Genomic DNA, 20,447 nt, shown 5'->3' on the forward strand with positions numbered 1-20,447 from the left:
GCTTTGCAAACTTTGCCTGCCTGGATCAGTAAGCTGGTTTGCCTTTGTCATTTAAAAAATACATTGTCAGTCTACCTTGTATCTGCACTTGAGTCCTCTCTGTTTATTGTTAAAAAAAGAGAGCGCCAAACATAAAACCAAAGTGAAACGTGATGTTTCATATTGGTATAATGAGCGTTTTTTATCATTATTCATCATCATTATTACATCTTACCTTTGCAATCAATCAACCAATCATATGCAAAATAAAAAAAATAGTGAACATTTTTGAATACAAGTTCAAAGTAAATCTTGTTTCTGAGCATGAAATAGAGCTGTTGACAGTGAGTCGTTAGTCTTGCTTGGCATGAAGACTAAAAGCAGTGGGGAGAGATCTGGCTGAGGTTCCAAATACTTTTATACAGTATTTAACTCTCAGAAAAGTCTTGTCACCACACTGAGGTTGCCAGCAGCAGGGTCTGAAAACCCTCAACTACAAGCCAACGATGCACAGAAATTGTGTTGTTTTTTTAAGATACTGTTCTAGTGTGTAACTACTACTACATATTTTAGACATGTATTACACTTCTAACCTCCAGTTTAAATTAATTGAGCTGTCTACGTCAGTTTGTGTTGCTTGCACTATATGCATATGTATACAACATAAAGCATATTTCTAAACTTTAGGTTGTCATTTATGCATGTAACAACAGTGATTGTGTATTGCACACTGAGCACTTCTAAAATGTAAGTACCTATGCTTTGTGAAATAATTTGTGAAGACACTTCCTGTGTAGAAGAAACAGTCCGAGCATAGAACCCTGTGGAACTCCGTAGCTGACTTTGCTGTGCATGGAAGACTCATCATTAACATGTACGAACTGAAATCTATCTGATAGATACAATTTAAACCACGCTAGTGCTGTTCCTTTAATCCCAGTAACATATTCCAGTCTGTGTAATAAAATATTGTGATCTATAGTGTTGAATGCAGCACTAAGATCTAACAAGACGAGTATAGAGAGTAGACCACTGTCTGATGCTAATAGAAGATTATTAGTGACCTTTACCAGTGCTGTTTCTGTACTATGATGTACTCTAAATCCTGACTGAAAATCTTCATACAAGTTATTGCTACGCAGGTGGTCGTACAATTGCTTAGAAACTATCTTTTCAAGAATTTTAGAGATAAAGGGCAGATTGGATATTGGTCTATAATTCGCTAAGACCCCTGAGTCCAGAGTAGGCTTTTTGAGTAGGGGCTTGACTACAGCAACCATACAAGCCTGTGGTACGTAGCCTGTTAGGATAGATTGATTTGATCTAATATGGACGTGAGAAGCAAATACTATCCAGACAAGTTAAAAATCTAGTGCAGACTCTGTCAGTCTGCATTAACGGTAGAGATGACCAGTGGTGGGGGTAGGGTAGTAAAAACCAGGGAAGAAAACTGCTAAGGATTAAGATTAATTAATTAATACGTGTCTGAGATATTATCTGTGGTGCAGTTCTAGGTGAGGATGAGATCCAAGTGGTTGCCAGCTCTATGTGTTGGAGGAGTGGGGACCAGTCTCAGGTCAAATGTGTTCAGAAGTCCAAGGACTTTAACACCCTGTGGTTTGTCCAGGTGGGTGTTTAGGTCCCCCAAGATGTGGGTAGGGCAGTGGGAGAGCACCATGTCAAGCTCATCACAAAAGTTAACCAGGAGGTCGATCACAATCACATGGACTGTAACTGGTGCAGTAATCCTGATGGCGTGATACTCCAATGACGATAGACTGTTAAGGGACGTTGTGGGGAAAAACTTGGTATCACTGATGAGCAGTCTAACTCCACTTTCTCATCCTGATGGGCAATAATGGGGCGGCAGTAGCTCAGGTGGTAGAGCAGTCACCTACGAACCCCAGGGTGGGTGGTTTGATTCTCGGTTCCTCCTGGCTATTAGCTGAGGTGTCCTTGGACAAGACACCGAAACCCCGTAGTAGCGCCGACTCAGTCTGGCAGCTGTCCAAAACAAATTTCCCCAAGGGGATGAATAAAGTATACATTATTATTATTATTATTATTATTATAAGTATGAGGAAAGGTGTCCTGTGTTTGCACAGAAGGACAGGGATTTGCTGAAAACACAGTAAAGTTAGAGATATGGAAATAGAGTGTGCTGAGATGAGAGGAGGAAAAGAAAAGCTAAGGAAGCTTAGCAAAGTTCCACCCCAACAGGTGGAACGTCACAGTAAATATGTGGCTAACTGACTATAGCTGCAACCGCCCTGTTGTTGAAAAGAAACAAATGTGGTGTAAATCCCCTGCAATTACAAAGCTGAAAGAAGCTACTCTTTCTGTGTAAACATGGTCTTTATACTGAGCTAGGCTAAACATTTAATGTGTGACTCTGTGTGAACAGATTTTTAGACTCTCTTAGAATTCTAGTACAGTCTGATATTTAAACAATTTCCCTCCTGGATTAATGAATTGAAAAAATTATGAATCTTGAATATAAATCACAGCGTGCAAATACTAGTAATTCTATTTATAATAATTAAATGAAAAACATATGGCAATCAAAGATCAAAAGTGTATGTATCAGTTAAAATAAGCTCTATTGTTGATGGTGGCAACGTGAACATATATTTATTTTATTATTTAAATTATTTTTTATTTTATTTATTTACAGAAGTTAGTTTTACTAAAATCCATTAAACTACTGATATTTTTCTTGAAATTACTTCTGTCAAAGTCCCAAGAAAATCTATCAATTCTAAATCTATCCATTGTTTTGCATTCTCTACAAACACTCATGTTTGCAGTCTAGTTGCACAGGAAAACAATAAATTAGGAGGTGAGCTCGGTGCATGAGTGTTTTTTTTTTTCCAAAAGTATGTTGTGTAGTATTTATTTTCCTGCCAGCCTATTTCATTTTGGGTAAATCAGATGAGAGAAAGGAAGAGCGGGGCACATATCATAATTCTAAATTCAAACATTGATTAACTGCATTAATGATCTGAAACGTGAGAGTGTTGTTTGAATTGTTAAAATGCTATCATAGATCTTTAGAGCCAACTGATAAGTGACCTTATCCCAAAACCTTCTTTTGCATATTTGCCTAAACATGTTTATGTACTGTGTGTGAAGATGATTTTTGCATCTGTGTGACTCATAAAATGCAAACACACATAAAAGCCCCATGCAGCCAGTCACACTAAATGATCACTATGTATCTGATACACATGCTATTGTGTCATTGTGTTTTACTCCTTTGTTCAAATATTTGACTGGTGTAATTAGCAGGCTCATCACACTCCATTGATGTATGGATTAGCATCTGATGAGAGAGCTCAGAGGCAACAGTGATGCAATAAGGGGTAACATAAACGTAGCGCTCATGTATAATATAACAAGTCCTCACCATAGCCTGCAGGCGAAACATTTCATGTTTTAGAAGGCATTCTAAGGTAGTTTCTTTCTTAGAACAAACTGACCTATAGATGACTGGAGTTGCATATTATTCTCAATGTAAAACTTTCTTCTACATTGTAAAGGGGTATGATTTGTCCTCCCGAAAGGTGAATGCATGTTTATGAATATCCACATCAGCAAAGGAGCAGGCTGTTTTTGCATAATTGTCTCAACTTGATGTGCATTGATGAAGAAGGAGTGGAGAAGACAGTTGAAAGACATGCCAGATAAAGCAGATTAATGTAAGTCACAGAGTGTATATCAGCTAAGGTTAGGGTTAATAAATGACTGATAGCTTAGCATCTGTCAATCATGGTGTACTACAGTATGTCAGGTCCAGGCTATCTGGATGGACTGTAAATTATGAACAGCAAGCTACATAAAAAAAAAACAAAAAAACATTGGTGCAGTGTTCATTTCCTGAATGAAAATGATGATGATAACCTATTCAGTAACTAAAAATTCTAAAACATAATGAGAAGCAATTGAAACCAGATTTATGATGAAAAACAACCAAATGATAAAGACACACGAATAGACATGCTGTTTTAGGGCCTGGCTGAGTAATCATAGCTGAGGGAAACATAGTCAGCCAAAAAGGGCATAAACTAATTAATAAAAACTAAAACTAAAAAATAAACCACTTTTCAGATTTCTGCACTGGCTTCCTGTAGCTGCCCACATCAGGTTCAAAGCCCTGACCCTTACCTACAAAGTAGTCAACTCAACAGCACCAGCCTACCTGGTCTCAATCCTGGTCTACAATACCTCCTGTCTAGGCAAATCTTTTTAGCTGTATGGTTCCACGATGGTGGAGTGACCTACCAAACTCTGCACGCTCAGCTGCAACTGCTCAACTTTCAAAAACTTGCTAAAAAACAGAATACTTCCAAACCTTTCTCTGCACTTAAAACCTTTAAAGAAAACAGAAAAAGAAGAAATTTTACTTATACCCCATGCAACTGAAATAGTTTCTTTACTTTAAAGTTGGTCTTCTTGGCTTAGATATTTGCTTGCTTTCTACCTCACTTGTAAGTCGCTTTGGATAAAAGCGTCCGCCAAATAACTTAATGTAAATGTAATGTAAATGTAAATAAAACATGAATTCTGCTCTCTACCAGTGAATCATGAAGTAGAAAATCAGGTCATTAATTTGTGAGTTGAAGCTGAAGCATAAGTGGGTTATGCAGCAAGACAATGATCACAAGCATAGAGTAAGTCAACCTCTGAATTACTGGAAGTTCCTATGGTTCCCATGTACACGCTACTGTCCGAAAGGTCTAGTCACTAAGAAATGTCCTTGTTTTTTTAAAGAAAAGGAAATTTTAGAACATCAAACTGATCTGAAATATAGTGTAAACATTAATATTGTATAGTAGAGGGCTATCATAGCTGAAAGTGCAGTTTTTGAATGTCTTCTAATAGCACATTGTGTTTGCTAGTGCGGATTTTTGTATTTTAAAGGCTAACCAATCATTAGAAAACACTTTTTCAACTATGTTAGAACAACTATAATTTAAATTGCAAAAGAAAACAGTTCATACAAAGAGTGAAAATGTAGTAGGGAGAATGAAGTGCAACATTATGATTGCTGGTTGCTGACTGATGGCACGTCATCAATCATGTGCAGTTTGAGAAAAAGTTAATAGGTAGCTTAACATAACTGTACGCAACTTAAGAGCAACAGGGAGGGAAAGATAAAACAGAATTGGACCAAGTTAAGCTCAGAGCTGTACAAGGACCTGTCACAGTAATTAATGATTTCACTATTTCAAAGATCAACAAAAATGAACATCTGCTACAGGGAGCCTTTCCTAAACAGTACTTACAGCAGGGCTGTCAAGGCTACACAAGCGATGTCACATCTTTAGTTAGGAAGAAGAAAAATGCCCAGACACCTTTCTTCATGCTTAATTGCTTGACAGGCATTTTTTAATCAGTATTTTACGTAGATGTACGGTGGAGCGTATTTGGGTTTTGAGTGCAAGCAAAGGTGTGAAAGAAAACTGATAAAGAGAAAAAAAGCAATTGATTAATTTTCTTTCATCTGCAAAAGAAAATCTCACACGCTCCCCTGCTCCTCCATTGACGTCATATTCTGTATATCAAAAGAGCTAAGAACACTCACAATGCATGTCCTACAATAAAACAATTTGGAAAAAAGCTATTCAATACATTTCCGTATTAAAGCATATAGAAATTAATTTCCCTATGTTGATTTTTCATCTCTTCATTAGTTGATCTGTTTTTGCTTTTTCCTTTTAAGTTTAGGCATTTTTGCCCTTTATTTGAAAATACAAATAAGGAACATAGGTGATGGTTCTGACTCAGCAGGCTGGGCTGGGCCTAGCTGGAACACATTAACCATGTGTTTATCGCAAAAGATTTATTTACAGTATATATGTCCCTGTCATGGTTATTCTGCTGCTCATTATTTCTCTTTGCCTGATTTTTCATTACGCTAACGTCCCTGTTATTGCAGATCTGGTCAAACCCGGCCCTTGAGAGAGTCTATTTAGCCTTATTAATAATAAATGCTCATGTTTTACATTGCTATGAGAAGACATGTATGAACAATGAAACATAACCTTGCTATTGTTTGTTTGCAGAGAAAAAAAAAAATCAGTAAAAGGCCCCACAACAATGAGTTTACTATTGGATGTGACCATAAAGCATAGGTCCTCTCAACCCAATTTTCCTCAGGCAGTGCTTCGTATGACAGTTGACAACAAGGCCCTTACAGTGCCCATGTCTGCCATCCCAGAGTTCAGCCTATGCAGAAATGAGGCCAGCTCTACTTTTAATAACAAAGTCTGCATCTTCGCTTATCCTGCCTCTCCCTGTGGACCAGGGGGAAAATTGGATTTCACTCTTGTTTTTTAAAAGGGCCGATAGAATCCCTTTTGGGGTGCAAATCATAGTTTAATAATTAAAATGACTTTTAAAATAACCAATTATTGCTTTTTTTTTTTTAGCTGTAAATGAACAGCTGTTCCGTGGCTCCTGGCGTTTTTGAAGGGAGCGCTCCTCCCTGGAGAGTATCTTGTTTTAATCACTTAAGGAAGTCTACAGTCAGTCACATTGAGAGTCTGGTTTCAACTAAAAAAAGGTGACAGTTGAATAACAAATCCCAAATTATATAATTACAAGACAGAAAATACAAAGGCAATTCATTCAGATAGAGAATTAATTGTGATTAAAATGTATAAAGGAATCAGATTACTCATGTTAGATTGCTTTCACGTCACCTTTCCATAAATATTTTTGACTATTCACCTACTTCAGATGTTATCGCAGCCTTCAGTGGCTTCTCTGTTATCACTACTTGGCTATGGCAAAGTGGGTACCTTCTCCACATGCTTGCAAGCTCTGTACATCATTATTCTGCCATATTATGTGCTATGCTGTTTGATTTATGCTAGCAATGGCAACATGTATCAAAATAATATAAGAAATGCCACAAATTGTATTGTTTTATCTTTTAATATGTATTTAATAGCCTTATTACATCACCAGTCGTCCCCCAGCCACCGGTGGCAGTAATGAGCAAACTGCTGCTTGACACCAGACTAACTAAGAACAATGATTGACAATGATGAAGTCCCTAAAAGGACTTTCTTAACTTACAATTACCACACTAAATGCCCATGTGGAACATTTAATATTTACTACAGATGCTTGATATCTCCAGTCTTGCTTTTAATAACTATGCCTGTATAGTATAGTGACCCACTGAACTACAACAATGGTCATGACATGACTAGTAAATTACTCCCAGCCAATTCAAGCATTGTCTTGCTATTCAATTAACAGAGTTTTCAGCAAACTGTCCATTATATGTTCTCTAAAGATTGCAGTTTTTATTGCACCTTCATGCTTTTGTTTGTCTATATAAACTCTTTGGCAACAATGGAGAGCTGTGATTAGTGGGATACCAAAATATAGTGATGCTCGTCATCAACATTACACGTCCACTTAAGCATATGTAGTATTTACACCCAAAAAGTGTTTTTCCAGGAGGAGGTTGGGTTGGATGTATGAGTCAGTCCAGAGTGAAACTATAGCTGTTATTGTTTTATTTGGTGCAAGTTGTGAAGTTACAGAAGCAATTCATTAATTATTGCTTCATCTCTGTGTGTATGTAATTGAAGCAACGCGTCAAGCCTTTAAAACAGGAAATATAGCTATCGCCTAGCTGTAACTAAGCCAATATACATCCTAATAAAAGCAGAATATTTACATCCAAGTCCCCAACTGAATGCAAAAACTATGTGCAGGATCATGGTGTGTTTTTTATTTGTGTAAGTTTAATGTAATTCTAGTCCTAAATTAGATTTTTTCCTTTCACCTGTGGTTACTCGCCACTTATCAGACTAGTATAACATACTGTATGTGTGTCTAAAGGGAAAAAATATGGTCCAAAGAAATACGAGCGAAAAGCTTTATACTCTTTAGCATTTATTTTGTTCCCTGCTTTCCTAGACGTTGGCTCGGGCGGTGTTGGAGGCATCCTCTCCTGTTTATTAAAAATGAGAGCACACACATGACATTTTCTCTGCCAATCCAAATCCAAACATACCACTGGTGGTGTGCTGTTTATCTGGAAGATCCCTAAACAAACACTGTGGCTCTGCCATTTATTTATTTATTTTTCTATTGTTGAACCCAAGAAAGCAGCAAAAGCAAAGCCTGGGGCACTGGTCAAGCCTCACAATGCTAACAAAAAAAGGAGGCTGAAACATCCCATCAACCATAAAATGTAATAATGTAAACATGATAACCTAGTAAATTACAACCTGAGAATTATAAAACTCTTACCAACTAATTAGTGATAGAGAGTTAGACTTTACTTGTTCTTATTTTGGTTTATGCTAGAGGTTTTTATTTATTGTAATTCTCATTTATGTCTGTGTATGAAGCCTTCGCAGTCTTTAAAATTAAAGCCATGACCGTTTCCTGTTTGTCCAGCCGTCCACTTAGTCTTTGTTGTCAAATAAAACACCACCACCCACCTCCATCCTTCTCCAGCTCTTTGCCTCACTTGTTTCCTGTGGATCCTGTACGAGCACCCCATGCTGAGCAGGGGCGGCCTCTCACCTCACATGCCCCCACCACATAGCCCCACGTGGAAGTGGCATCACCTCCACCTCTCACATCAGACCTCTCACCAAGACATTATTTCCTGCCCTGCTCTTGCAATCCACAATCGATAACTGACAAAATGTCAAACACATTTATATCTGTATCCTCCCCTCGGAGGGAACTCTATCTTCTGGCTGGACTGGTGTCAAGGCTGCCAGAGTGGTAATCTGTTACACCACTTTTCTGATAGAAATACTACTGACAGATTTATATTTGCGTTGATGGAGAATCGATTATTTTCTCTCCCATATTGTCTTCAATACAATCTTTTTTCATCTAGTTTATCTCACTTTGATTACCCAGAGCAAATAATGCAGGCAGTAGAGCCTGCAATACTAACGTCCTTATCAATAAAGTAGGCAAAAAACAGACAGCAGGCAGTTGATCACACCACTTATTAAAAAGAACTGATCTTTAAATAATACACAGTTAAATGCTATTTGAGTTAGAAGAGCATAAAAGGAATCATTTCCTGTTTAAAGATGTTCACACACTGCTGTTGAGTTATTGAGCTACTGAATTAGGAATTCTTAGATTATGAGACTTCGCATATAAATGCTAAAAGGGAATTGAATGTCTCACATAGCAAGAAGCAATTTACTCTGTTAATATCAGCGCAGCAGGACATAGAAAATATACACTGGAACAAAGTTTCATTTTCACAAACGTCGGGGGGATGATGAAATTAATAACAAAGTTAAATTACTGAGGACAGTCAGGTAAAGCAGCCAACACAAGTCGCAGCATGCATAACACTGTGTTATGAGCAGGATAAATAGAAGAATATAGGATTTGACAGTGATGTAAACCTTACAGCAGTTTGCAGAAAGTGAGCAAAACTATTTCAACTGAGTGTTCATCCTTCCGGTGGTGTTCCAGAGACTTGTTGAATCAATGCACTGGTGCCCAAGTTGCACTGAAGCTGTTCTTATGGGACTTATGGGATCTTCCAAAAGATATTGTGATTGGATGCTTTGATGCTGGTGGTGGGCTGTGATATACCAAGCTGACATTTGGCCTTTGTTGGGCCACCGGTGAACACCTTTTGACCCTGTTTTGCCGCGAGTCTCTGAGTCTTTGTTGGTGTTCTCATGATATCGAGAGCTTTTTCTAATGTTAACTTTTGGCCTCGACAAAGACATAGCAACAGTTCTAAGGTTGCCTACAGACTGTGAGATTTCGACAATCTTGTGATCTTTTTGTTATTGTCACATTGTAAGTAATTGTAATTGTAATTATCTTAAGTTTTTGACTTTGTCCGAGTCTATCTTTGGTCATCAGACTTTAACAGTGGCTGTCTTTAAACCTATCTCACAAGCGCCTTTTGCACGAGGTGACACTTGCAAATGCTCCACATATACAGTTGAAGATATTAGCATACAGGTCACATGTTGATGTCTGTATAATTATGACCTATATTTCATTTGGAATTATAGTAATTCTAGAAATAATAGTAATCATTGATTCAGCTTTTAATTTGAAATTTTTGGTAGACAGACTAGATTGCATATGGCATTATATCAATTAGTCAGAGTGGTTTCTAAAAATGAAGAAATAAGATAAGACAATTTACATTAAAGTTAGGAGCTTAGTTTCCTTGTCTCCACACACATATTCATACATGAACACATGTATGGATATGTAGCCTTTATGAAGAGTCAATTGAATGTGAATGCGAATGAGTGGAAACTTTAAAATATTATAACCTCAGCGCTAGTTAGTCATTACATTCACCCACAACTCTGGTTTCACCCTGATGGTTGTACACCCTGTTGTTAAAATGAACAACAGTATTTTTGCTTCACAGTGTTTTAATTTTTTTTATCATTTTTTTTTACCAGATACTATTTCCTCTGCATTTAGTTGCTCCTGCATTTCTAATGCCCTCCTCTCATCTCAGCTGTCTCTAATGTACATCGCTTCGTCAAACAAGAGGCACAAAATCAATACGTTGCTTTCTATTTGCGCGCTGCAGAACCACCCAGCTTCCAATCAATAGACATTCAGGCTGGATGACAAAGGTAACAGGTGTGTGTGTGTGTGTGTGTGTGTGTGTGTGTGTGTGTGTTTATATCTTCAGGCTGTTGTACAATGACAACAGCTTACCTTTCCACAAATAATAATGGTTCGACATGTGTTCCTGTATGTGTCCATGAGCAGTTCAATGATTGTTGAACTTTTACTTGAGTAAAAGCCTGTCCCCCCAAAAAAGAGGAAATGAGGAGACATCACTGTTGTTTCCCAAAAGCTTGGCCTTAACATGAAAAATCAACAGTACTTGGTGCCAAAAATGTTTGAACACACTAAAAAACAGAAACCCGCCCTTGTGTCTCCAGTTGTGACCCTTCTTAACCTTTGTTATTCAAAATTCATTAATTCATAATATCGACCAAATTGTGTTTTAGGTCAAGAAAGACATTTTTTGTATTGTATGTGGACGCTAATCTGAGCTGCTGCAAATCAGTGGTTTTTGAGGCTGATTCTTTGTCCTGTGACAATTTTCATGAACACCAATTTCACATAATTTGGTTTTGGTGACTGAACTCAAGGATACATTTTTAAGAGATTTTTTGTGTTGATTGAAATTAATTTCCTAAAGTAATCACAGATGGATGACTGTTTCTTGCCATACTGTTGTTTTGTACACTGGTTGTACCAGCACTGATAAAAGAGAGAAACGCTCCAGGTGTCAAAACTAAATGTAGCTAAAATATAAAGCACATAAAACACTTGTTTTGTTTACTATATAATTCCATATGTGTTCTTTCATAGTTCGAATGTCTTCAAACTGTGGTCAAACTTTGACTGGTAGAATGATATAAATGTTTTTATTACATAGTAACAGTTATCTCATTGTGTTTGCTAAATGCTATATCTGCATTGTGTGCTTCCACAATGCAGATATGCATGTGAGTTAATAGGTGCCTCTAGCTAGGTGTAGATATAATTAACCAGAATGTCTCTTTCTCTCTGTGAGGGCTTTTCAACCAACTGACTGATTCATTTTTCACAGCTAGATGCCAAGTGGATCCAAATTGTGTAACCTGCCTCTTGCCCAGTGACAGCTGGGTTAGGTTTCAACTCACCCACTACCCTGATGAGGTTCTAACGAGATAGTTCTGTCTGAAGAAGATTTATTCAAAGTTTAAATTTCATTTAAGTTTTTTAAGATATTAAGACATTGTGGGTTGATTCTAAATGTGATGCAGTGGCATCACACAGCGGGCCTTTTATTTTATCTTTGCATCAGATAAAACCTACTCAGTAAAAAAAAAAAAGCTCAAACTTACTAGTACAATGGACTAGAGACTCCTTTCAAACTTAGAAATATTCACAAGACATTGAGCATATAAATAATGACTATATTGGCAATTTACAAATGAAATTTGAGTTTTTTCTTAAACAGAAAAACTATTATTTAACTTATTCCAGTTTCTCAATTTGACCTCTTTACACAGGAGACAGCAAAGAGAGCAGCACATGGGCCAATGTAATTGAGTAATGTTAGTTGTTATCCTACCACCTACAGCAATTCACCAACCAGCTCTGGGACCAGTTACCTTGTCACCAAGCTTGTGGACCTGTGTATATTGTGTGGATGAGTGAATGTCATTTTGTGGTGTGACCGCAGTCGAAAAAATGAAAAGCTGCCTGCCTGTAAAAAGAGATAGATCTGTGTAATCCCTCTGCTGCTGTCATGTTCCTGAGCTGGAGGGAAACACACTGACTCAGCTGTATTGAGATTTCAGGTACCTCTGCTTATGAAAAAATCTCTGTATGTCTGTATTTCAGCTCTTTTTCTTCATGCTACGGGGGAGTCTTGCATAGACTGACCAGAGCCTCAAAGTCAGTATGTGGTCCTTGAATCACAGCTACAGCACATAAGTCTTTGGACTTTGGAGGCTGAGTTGATGTAAGACTGCCAAAGTAAAAACGTAGTGTACTCTGTCTGGCCTCCTTTATTATTTAGCTACGTTATCAGAATTGACTGCCGAAGGCCTTTTATCTTGATTCTCTACCAACCATGCATCATGGACAATTTTCAATATTTGGATTATATTTGATCTTACCCAGGGGAAACCATAGCACATGCATAACAAACTCTTCATGCACATTGTAATTCAATAAAGTCCAGAAAAAGCCTGGGGCATTTTTATCAGTGTGTCTTGAAGAAGGCATGTTCAAAAGCTGCTGGGTGCCATGGAAACAGAGATGTTGAGAGACACTTTGCTTTTCCCCACTTCGGTTTGATCTGTATTTCATCCCCATAAAATATCTCCTCGGTAACTGCGGCTAAACTGACGTCACTACTTCACTAAATCTACACTCACTTTATCAGTCTTATTTTGTCAGATTTTCTTAATATCTAAGTTTAAATACTAGATTCTGTAAGCATGTAAATATGATAGAATGCAATAGCACAACAATCACCTAAAATTGAGCAGCAAGATGCTCACAGATTGCTTATATATATATATATATATATATATATATATATATATATATATATATATATATATATATATATATATATATATATATAAGATTTGACAGAAAATTCAAACTAACATTTTCGATGTCAGGAGTGATCCTAATGGAGTTCAATGAGTAATGTTTAATTTCTTTCTTTCACTCCTTTCTCTGATTGTTGATGGATCCCAGCTTTGATTTATAAGAAGTATCCTCAAAAGTTTTTCTTTTCTTCTTGTGATTTACCCTAAAATGCAAAAAATCTTTTTGAATCCATGAGAAATGTTTGCAGCTCCACACAAGTGGCATGGTACCCCAACAATTTCCACCAAGCATCCAACCACCCCTGGCGGCAAAACCATAAAATTTGCAACTACCAAATACCTTTAATGGAACTTAATTGCAAACGGATTAGGTTTTCTGTCACCATAGTGAAGATTCAGCATGTTAAGCATGTAACATGGCAAATTAATTAATACTGAACATATCAATAAAATTCTGAGACCAAAATATTTGATCTCTCAGTGCAACATTCAATTGTGACTACTGAGTTAATAAACTTTTTTATGGTTGCTTTTAGTCACTCAGCACTTCGGGTTAAGGTCAGGAAAAGGATGTAGTCTGGCATAACAGGTAAAATTTAACTACGAGCTAGCAATGTTACATGTCATGTTTTCACTACAGAATTATTGTGCTATTGTCAAAATAACAATAATAATTTTGCAATATCTATAAAAGTACCAGTTCGTGGTCCATGGCACAAAAACGGTTGGGGACCATTGATCTATAGGCAATTTGAATAGTAGTTAATGTTTTTAAATTAGTCTGTCTTTTATCTAAATTTGTTTATTGTTTCTTTTGTCTCCTTCGTGGCCAATGTACTGTTTAAAATTTGAGTTTGAACAGACATGCATCTAAACAGCAACCTGACTGGTGGGAATATACAATTGTAATACATAGTTCAGTTGTAAAATGTCATGTACTTCTCTCTCATTAAAAATACAGAATGTATGAATATCCAACTAAATTTTAACAGTTATAAACAAGATGTTTCTCTACTGTAAAACACATTCTCACTTTATGTGCACAGAAGTTTCCATTTAAATAAGGAATTGAAGCTCAGCTCCTGTTGGCTGATGTTTGTGTCTGTTTTAATTTCATCAAGTTACGATATTTATCCATGAAATGTTATGGAGTAGAAGTACAAAGTGATACAACAGGAAAATATACGTGATATGGTACAGTATATACTACATGCACTTAATAATAACTAATGTACTTTTCTACCTCTGAAACAGCTGCTTTTCATTGACAAAGACAAATTGATTCTAATGATGTTACTTCAGTCAAAAGCTACATAGATCTAGCTGCTTCTGGGGCAAATTGATCACTGAGTAGAAACTGTCTCAAGGGCCTTTCGTTCTGATTTAATTTTCCTCACCATCAATTATGAACCATCAACAGAGTCCTCCAATAGCCCCCCACCCTATCCATCCTCCTTATCCGATCTGTAAAGGAATACTAATGTTTTCATCAATTTCACAATAAATACTTGTGAATAGATTCACAGTAAAGAGAATCATGCATAATATGTGAAAACTGCTGACTATGTTATCCTTTTAGCTCATCCACATTTGGCACAAATGCTATTGATTGCCCCACTAAAGCGCACTGACACCATTAATCAATCTGAGCAATATTTAAAAGTCTCATTTCAAATTCCATTAATAAGTAAATAAATAATGACTTCCAAAACCTCTACTCCTCCACTGCTACCAAAAGCACTTTTGGTTTCATTTATTTAACAGTTTTAAAGGAAGACACCAGAAGTTTAGACCAGAATGAACTTTTGTAAGTCATACACTTGCTACCTTCTCATATGCTCGATGTACTCTTTGACATCTGTATATGATTCTAACACAAACATCTGGCATCATTGGTGGCTCTCATCACAACCAATATGTGAAATATAACGTTTGCCTCCCCCAAGTAATTTTAACTGATCAGCCAAATCACCAGATTACTAGAAAGAAATGTAATTTAGTAGGATCAACATTCAATATTTAATCTTATCCCAACATATTGGATCCACAAGTCAGCTCAGGTAAATAAGCAAATACATTGCCTGTCATTGCCCCTGTCTGCTCTATAGCTTTGGTGCTATGTAAACAAGTCATCTTGGTCTGCTTATTTTATGTTAAAATACTTACTAGTAACTTTCTACTTGGCTGGATAGTATAGTTTGGCTGGATATTGCAGTTATAAGTTAGCTGCCCTCCATGCGAGGTGAGAGACCAGTAGGGGCCCTTCAGCAAGACATCCTCATGCTTAACCTGCCTTTGCCTTGTACTTGTAAGTCACTTTGGATCAAAGTGTTTGCCCAGATACTAAATGTAATTGCCTAACATTTGTGTATTGCTAGTTCTGTTGTTAAGTCACCACTGGAGAACTAGATTCCTCTCCCCTTTGTTACACACATTCAGGCTGTAGTATCTTGTTGTTAGTGGTTCTAGGCTTAGGGGTGCACTTTAATTGTATTTTGGAATACATCATCCCAGGATATGGAAGTTACAATAGGTGTTTTAGGTGATATTCTACTTTATATTATCAGACAGGAACATTTCAAGTCTGTTGTAGATTCTTTTTTTGGTGGCACCCTTGGGCCCTTAATTCTCCTTTAACCACATTTATTTGCACTCACACTTTATTGTTGTTTTAATTGGATAGTCTTGTTTCAGACCCCCTAATATAAATTTGACAGACTAATCTCATTACGTCTGGTTATTGATGTTTCTTTTCTCAGCCCTAGAGAGCAAGAACGTAACAGGGACGAAAAAAGGACTTTGTCACATCTCTGCAAGTTTGCGTTCTGTCTGTTCAACAGCTGTTTGATAAATTACTCTCTCTACTACTGGTGCATTCTGTTGCACATGCATAACGAGCACTGTGGTCGAATGAAGTCTCTGCTCAGCCGAATGAAACAGTGGGACTCTAGAGAAGAAGACATAGAGACCCCTATCTTAAAGACCATGTAAAAGTAAAAAAAAATAGAAAGATGGATAAATTGATACATTTTTCTGGCTTTTTGAACTGGTACATATTTTACTATTATGCTTGGACCTGATGCTGATGCTTAGGATTAGTCGGGAGTTCTTTCGTTAAAAGAATTACAATTCTTTACTTAGGGGCCAAACTAAAATGTGAACACCATAGCTGTATGCAAAAATATTTTCTGCTGTATTCTTTGAGTAAAGTGAACAAATATTTATGTTATATACTGTCATCTTTATGAGTCAATATCATTTTGGTATCATCAGCAAACAGTATCGGAAGGAAAAATTTACAAATTGATGAAAAGTAATTAATATAAATTAGAAATAATAAGGGTCCTAGCACTGACCCTTGTGGTATACCACAAATTATAGGAACTGTATTAGTGTATGACAGTTACTGCTACAACATACTGCTCTCAAAACCATATCTCTTCAGTTTATCTAGCAAAGTATCATGATTAGCGGTATCAAACGTGCAAATTTATGTGAAATAAAATTTGTGAACAAGTTGTAAAAGTTCCGTATTATATATTATCCTTGTCAGAATTCATATTGATGCTCATATTTGATATTGTTTTCATTTAAATGCTTACAAACTCTTACATAGACTATTTTTTTCAGTATTTTTGAAAAACAAGGTAAGATGTATATGGTACTGTAGTAAGTGCATGTACATGAATCACCAGATTTTAATAAGGGTATAATTAATAAATAAAACGTTTTCTTTCAGATCTTTTGAACAATACCAGTTACCAGTTGGTCTAATATAGATATATGCGAGTGATTCAAAAATATAGTCTGACACTATTATACGTTTTATACTACTGACTTCATGATGACCAACTGAATTGTTTTTTTGTTTGTATTTGTATTATATATCTATGAAATAATTATAATACTTTACTATAAAGTAACTTGGTGATAACTTTAATATCATAGTCAAATATAGGAGCATACAAAAGTTCCTAACAGTTGCATTTTGAGAAATTACATAGTTATCAAGAGTTAATATAACGTTTTCCCAAATGTAAGACCATACATTCCTAAACAACCAGGTTTTCAGATATACAAGTCTCAAGCCTATTGATGCCAGAAACATCATCTCTTAACTTAGACATCTTTGAATTGGCATGAGAATGATCACATATAATTTCACACATCAGACACATGTAAATAGAAAGTATAAGAAGACCTCAAACAGGACCCTAGTGTTCTCCAAATGTAACAACAGAAATAATTGTATTGTTATAATAAACACAAGATGTATGAACGTCATAAATAAGGTTTGAGGTAAGTAAATAAAGTAATTGTACTTACGTCTTATGTTGGGTGGTCAAAACACAAATAAATATTAATGTTGCTCTAAATCTCCAGAATGACAACTCTTTGCTAATGTGTTTATCAGAACAACTTTATGAGGTAATGTGTTGAGTTTTTAGCTTGTCCTGCTGCCTACAGGTTACAGTGTTATGTTATCTTAGTGGTATTTCACATAAGAGATTTCTTTATATTGTATTTATCAGAATATGATGACAGCTGGCGGGGTGTTTGGTTATTATCAAATTTGATCAAGCCATATGCCCACACACGGTCCTGATGAAGCATAAGTACTGAGTTTTGAATGTTCCCTCCTGACTCATAATTGTTTATGTTTGATTTTTAATCATGAATCTTACTGTGAATATTCTCATATGCATACACAATTTCTCACAGAATGCTTTGGTTGGAAATGAGTTTATGTTATGTTATGTGATTCTAACAGTGTTTACTGTTGTCTAAAACATTGCTGTGCCTCTTTCAGGGGTGACTCAGAAACAACATGTGGGAGGTCTTAAGAAACCACATAGTCATACTCCTAATCACAATATTTGTAGTGCTTACACATGATACAAAAAAGAGAAATGTGATGTTGGCTTCAACATCATGGGGGATGTCACAGCAAACGAACTGAGTAAAAAGTGAGCAAACATAACCAAACCAAAACAATTTTTTAAAACCACACTTTTTTATTTTTTTTAGTAGCAACCAATTTACAGATAACAATACTTCACACACAACTTTCTTCGTGTAAAGCCCGCGCACAAAGGTAAGTGATAGGTCCACTTGAACTGAGACGTATTCACTTTCCAAACTATTGCATTGAATTAGGATACATCAAGGAGTTTCAATATGCAGTAGAGTAGGCTGGAGAGGTTCTTGAAGATGAAATAGAGATTGTGGACATTGTGCGTTGCTGCTTTGGTCGCTGTTTCAGACCCATTACACACTTAATAGAAGCCTAATTACAGACACTAGAGGGTTGAGCTGGGGAACCAATCACCCCTGTGCAACCTTTCACCTGTTAGTATATGCAAATACTCTGCCCAGCCCTCCCCTCTTTTACTGTCTGCTATTTTCCCAAAGACTCTCCCCACAGACCTTTGGGTTTAAACCATTATCAAATTACAATAAACAAGAAGCAGCAAATGTACCAGTGAAGCAGAAAGGTTTGAAACACTCTGATTGGTTGGAAGGGCAAACCTCAAAAGAAGTGCTAATTAGAAAAAATGAAGCATTTCCTCCTTTCTCCAGAGTTAGAAACAACAATTGTGAAAACACATTCAAACTATGCATCCTAAATGTCCTGGCACTTCATAAGCACTGGAAATCCTAAGCACAGAAAATAGCAACAAATATTTGACCTACAGTGTTTTCACACACACACTACAACCCTGAAATGATTTAGACACCCAGAGGACGTGTATGTGAGAACACAAATTACCAAAGCAGCTGGACCAGACATTGAACAGACATTGCTCTGCAAGCTCCCTGGTAAGAAGTCTGTGTAATGCTTGACTGAGCCCATGCGTGAATAAAGCAGGTCAGTGTCGGTAGACTTGCTCTGCAGGTGCCAACCCTCATCTATTTCCAGTAGGTGTGAAAGCATCTGCTACGTACAGTACATGTGAAAAGGGACCTGATTTTTATGACGCAACTTAAATGTTTTACACTTGTTGTAATGTTTGTTGTTATATAATTTTTTTTTTTGTTGGTTGTGAAACTTCGATGCACCCAGTCAATTAGCCTTTATCATGTTGCCTGGCTACTCCCTGCTATTACTGCACTTGCCTTCATAGAGGATATTGAAGTTATAACCAACAACCAGAAAATCTCTATGTACTCTACAGAATTGAGTGCGGAAATAGAGCAAATATAGTTTTTCCAAACCAACGGAAATCCAATAAACATGTTTATAATTTTGCTCTGCCGTTTCTCAAATCCCCTCTAGCAATCAGAACTGCACCTCACAACATCACGGGAAACATGTGATGGACTGTGAGCTCCAGTGTCAATTCAATAGAGCCTGAAGTTGTCACAACATTCAACAGCAGATAGCTTTGGAAGTCGTTCTGAACTGATAGTGTGTTTTTTTATGACAGGATGCAGGTAACAGTAACTTTCATATTGATGTTGATCCTCAGACTTTCAAAAATGGGACAACATCCACTACACTCTCCTTGCTACCACAAAATGCATATATATATATATATATATATATATATATATATATATATATATATATATATATATATACATATATGCACTGTCGTATTTCTGCTGAGATTGTCTTGGAGCAATGTTTTTGTAATGCTGCTGTATTTGTGTGTTTTCTCACATAGAAGCCAAGAGAGGGGAGGCGTGTGGAAAAACATAAACTGGTCCAATCAATGCAGTGCGGCTTTATATTCTGGGACTATGTGCCAAAGGCGCAGCTTTCTTCGACAACACTCAGATAAACATTGGGGATTTCTTGTATCTTGGTTTTCTAAGAAATTCTCCCTCTGTCAAACTTAAAATGCCACTTAAAACGCTAACAGTTCATGTTCAATTCATGAAAGAATGTCTCTTTCAAATAACCACAATCCCTCCATTTAATCTGCTCAAACGCAAAGTGAACTGTGCCAATATTGAGCATATGTAACTGCATCCCTCTGAGGCTGTTTGTGTGCTTCTAGGACTACAAAGGAAGTGACACTGATTCATAATTGGAAACCTGGGTTATGCAGGTTACATGGGGCCTCTTGCCATGTAGCCTTGTTGCTGACTGTGCACCATCTGAAGTGACATGACCAATTTGCAAAGTCAGTAGACCAGAGAATTATTTTGGCCTTAATCTTTCATAAGACCATGCCAAGCGCGCGCGTGAGAGGCACAGATGAAAAAGCAACACAATAATAAAAGAGAAATGTGAGGGAAAGAGCAGGGTATTTGACAGGGAGGTAATTATACAGGGAACAAATGACACCAGTAATCAGCTTGTTAACTCAGAGGGATTTAAAATGGTTTGAGTTCGCCAACAGCCCTTTG

The sequence above is a fragment of the Anabas testudineus genome, chromosome 19, assembly GCF_900324465.2.
Source record: "Anabas testudineus chromosome 19, fAnaTes1.2, whole genome shotgun sequence".
NCBI classification, from domain to species: Eukaryota; Metazoa; Chordata; class Actinopteri; order Anabantiformes; family Anabantidae; genus Anabas; species Anabas testudineus.